We start from the raw sequence: 4,335 nt of genomic DNA, 5'->3' as shown, positions 1-4,335 counted from the left end.
TATCTCTGTATTTATGGGCCTCCTTCTGTGCCTGTTTTGCTGGCTCAGACTTCTCTGGCTCTTCATGTTGAAAGTTCTATAAAGGCTCTTTTGAATATTTATTTTACCTAGGTAATTTTATTCACCATTTATAGCTTGTTATAGAAAGTCATTACTGACAAATATATATCCCCTGCCCTGACTTTAGAGGAAACTCCAAATATTTACATATATACTACTTCTTTGTCCTTTCTATGTATGTGTTTCTAAACTCTCTCTAGATGTAACCTGTGCAAGACTAAACTTAAGATAATCACCCCAACACCAATACAGAGCAGTGTCCTTATATTCAGATAATGATGCCACCAATCACTTAGTTCCACAAGTCCCTGATGTCTCCTTTCCCCTCACACCCTATAATGATATAAATTGCTATCTCACGCCTTACATATTTCTCAAGCTTCTGTGCTTTTCTCCATTACTGCTGACATCACCAAAACCCATTGCCATCATCTGACCTTTGTCACCTCAGTACATTCCCCATGCCCCCTGTATTGATACTTGCACCCCACCAACCCATTACCCACCTAGCCACCAGAGTAACTTTCTCAAAACTCAAATCTGATGACTACCTCCCTGTTCATAACATCCCAGTGGCTTCACATTGTGTTTAGTAGAAAGCCAGATGATTCTTTAATGGGGCTTCCAAAACCTAGCATGGGTTGGCCACTACCCACCTCTTTTGCATCATTTTGAATCACTCTTTCCCTTGCTTTCTGTCTTTAGAAACAATGGGCTCCCTTGATGTATTGAGCATGAGATGATTGAGCCTACAACATAAATGTTGCGTATATTTAGTATGTTTGCCTACAGTGCATTCCCGCATTGCCCAGGAAATTTCCACTCGTATTTCAAGTTGCAGCTCCAGTATTTCAATTCTTCAAGGAAGTCATTCTTGAATATTCCCACCCCCAGTCAGTTGTACTCCAAGCCATTCATGTTTCATACACACACTGAACTAGGGTTCCTATCTCACTGACTTTCTGACTAAGTAAAATTTACATGTTGAACGGAAACCTAAAGAAGAGTTAATCCAAACAAAGGTTTTAAGTTATTTCTCGCTCATTTTTTTGATGCTTATGCCACTCATTCTACAACTAGTAAGTTAAACTATTTCTATAAATTTTGGATATTATAATTGATTCATCTATTCAGTAGAATAGAGAGTTGAACACATGCCTTATACCAGCAAGAATTCTGGATTCTGCATATTAAAAAGTGAGCAATGCAAGGCTAATTATGGAGCCTGGACACAAAGACCAGCATTTTTTGAGAATATGGAAGGAAGAGAACACAAAGACAAATGAACAGTTATTGAAATGGCTTTGGGAGTATACCTACTGAGAACTCAAACCCACCTAGTACGTCAGGCAAGAATGAGACGGAGTATAGATAGCTTCTGTCCATAGGTTAAACCATGCTGGCAGCAAAAAAATAATTTCTTTTAATCCTTGCTTCAAGAAATACTTGTTTCTGAAAAGTGAGATGGCAAACTAAGTGTACAACTTATTTTCAGAACTCTGAGTTTGCTCTTAAAGACTCACTCAAAATCCTTGACTCACTGTGACCCCCTATTTGAAGCTATTATTATAAACTCTGCATAATTGTTATAGGTTCCTATCCTAACAAGACCTACCTTAAAAATCTTCCAGAAAAGACCCTAAAACACTGATCCCTATATATATTCTGCCCCAATTTCCTATTTTGAAACATTATAAAAATATGTCACGTCCTTTTTACTTTAGCAAGTGTAATAAACTGTGTTTTGCCTTGGCAATAGCGTTTTCCCCACTTTGGTGTTTTGGGGAGAGTCAACAGTTAACAATAGTATTGAAAAAATATACTTGAATATTGTTAATACATGAAATGGATAACAAAACAAGACTGAAGTTACTGCAAAAAGGCTTGGAAATTAATAAAAACAGTTAACAACATAGATCCAATGCTCTATTTTGGGAGGAAAATGCCAAGATATGGGTGGGGCATGGCGTGTAAGCCCGTTTGGGGTGTTTTACCAGATTTGATGTGCACAGGGTTACCCAGGGGAAATAAAAGCTGTAAGGTATATACTCGGGAGGCAGACAGAACCCCTGTAGATATACAGAGCTCTATTTCAGTTAACATCCCACAGTTGCCTAGATAGGGGATTGCTGTGAGTAATATGTACATCATAAATAAATGAATATTTGGCATACAAATCAAGTGCATCCCTAAATATGTCCCTTAGCTTTTTTTGTTAGATGGTGTAGAATAGAGGAGAATTAAGCCATATTTGATTGTGTTCCCTGGTAAAAGATTTATATAATATAGAATAGACCATGGAAGTCTCTATGGCAAAAATTAACATCCTTGAGAAAACAGCTGTATCACAGGCGAAAGTATATAAAATGTGCAGGATTTTACATAGATATTTAAAAAGGACTGTAGTTTCACTTAAAGTACTAGAAAATTCTTAGCTAGAAGGAAACAGCTGAGAGGAGAAAAGTTTATCATCTTTAAAGAAAAAATAGAGAATAACTTACTGTTGTTTGAAAACACCATCACAGCAGTTGACATGTTATTCTTCATTCTCTTCCTATTAATGTTGTATGAAAAGGATTATGGAGAATAAACTATTTTAAATCAGGGAAACATAAAGAAGATATAGTAATTTAAGTTCCTGTGGTCATGTTTTCTACAAGTACTTTCAGAAAAAAAATGAGGTACAAAATCAAAGAACAATCTATGTTAGGAAATCACAAATAATTTTCTTCCAACAGCAGATTTATAGTGGCATGAAAAATATTGTAGTTTTTCTGCTAAGACAAGAATAATAGTTTTCAAGTTAAATTGGAAGGAATGAAGGCAAGTATTTATATAAAGATTAATAATAGAACTAAATTACATATATATATAATATATATTTAATATATATATATTATATATATATAATATAATATATATATAATATAATATAATATATATATATATATTTTTTTTTTTTTTTCCTTTTTCTGCATGCACCCTGACCGGGATCCACCCTGCAATTCTGCTACAGGGCAGTGCTCTGCTCATCTGGGCCACTGCCCCATTGCTTGGCAACTGAGCTATTTTAATGCCTGAAGCAAGGCCTTGGAGCCATCCTCAATGCCTGGGGCCAACTTACTGAAACCATTTGAGCCATGGCTGCAGGAAAGAGAGAGAGAGGGGGAAAGAGGGAGGGAGAGGGAGAGAGAAAGAGAGAAGAGGGAAGGATGGAGAAGCAGATGGTTTCTTCTCCTGTGTGCCCTGACTGGGAATTGAACTCAGGACTTCCACATGCCTGGCTGGTGCTCTTCTGCTGAACCAACTGGCCAGGGCCTGTATCTTCTTTAAATATGATTTTGTTGTGCTTTCAAAATGATTGTGTTGCTTATTGCTATGCTTAGCTTTCAAAACTGTATTTTATTTAAGAGGAAAAGTTTTAAGACAGTCGTTTTTGTTTGTTTGTTTGTTTTGTTCTTTTGTATTTTTCCGAAGCTGGAAACAGGGAGGCAGTCAGACAGACTCCCGCATGCGCCCGACCGGGATCCACCCAGCATGCCCACAGGGGGCAATGTTCTGCCCATCCAGGGCGTCGCTCTGTCGCCACCAGAGCCACTCTAGCGCCTGGGGCAGAGGCCAAGGAGCCATCCCCAGCGCCCGGGCCATCTTTTGCTCCAATGGAGCCTCGGCTGCAGGAGAGGAAGAGAGAAACAGAGAGGAAGGAGAGGGGGAGGGGTGGAGAAGCAGATAGGCGCTTCTCCTATGTGCCCTGGCCGGGAATTGAACCCGGGACTTCCGCACTCCAGGCCGACACTCTACCACTGAGCCAACCGGCCAGGGCTAAGACAGTCGTTTTTAAGAACAATTTCTCAGTCATTAAGGTTTCTAGAAAACCGAGAGGAGACTTTAAAGTGAAAAGACAGAAATGGCCAAGTAGACTTTGAGAATTATTAAGACAGTGCATTCTATACAACTTGATGTTTACCTTAACAACAAACTAAAGAATCATTTTTCTACATCCTGCAAGAAGGAATGATGCCTAGTAGGAAGACTCCCTCAATATGGATAGCATGGAAGAATGATAGATTAGAGATTGAGACAGATGATGTGCTACTGGTCTTACTCCTTGTTTATCAAAACACATTCGGATACTATACTGTGTTCCAGGCACCACAAGTTAAGAAAGAGAAAACACGCTGCTGAGAATCCCAGAGTGAGGAATCTAGAGGGTAAACAGAGCCGTTTGGACAAAACTGTAACCCAGAAAACTATAGTTCAAATTATAAGGTGGCA

The 4,335-nt window shown here is 38.7% G+C and overlaps 1 non-coding gene across 1 annotated transcript; it reads right to left on the bottom strand.

Annotated features, from left to right (window-relative positions):
- Positions 1-3,807: 3,807 nt before the first annotated feature.
- Positions 3,808-3,883, bottom strand: TRNAS-GGA (transfer RNA serine (anticodon GGA)). The gene has a single exon. It is a non-coding gene; the product is annotated as a tRNA-Ser (tRNA).
- Positions 3,884-4,335: the final 452 nt, after the last annotated feature.

Source organism: Saccopteryx leptura, chromosome 1, assembly GCF_036850995.1.
Source record: "Saccopteryx leptura isolate mSacLep1 chromosome 1, mSacLep1_pri_phased_curated, whole genome shotgun sequence".
NCBI lineage: Eukaryota > Metazoa > Chordata > Mammalia > Chiroptera > Emballonuridae > Saccopteryx > Saccopteryx leptura.
Note: the sequence above shows the minus strand (reverse complement) of the source record. Positions and strands in the feature narration are given on the sequence as shown.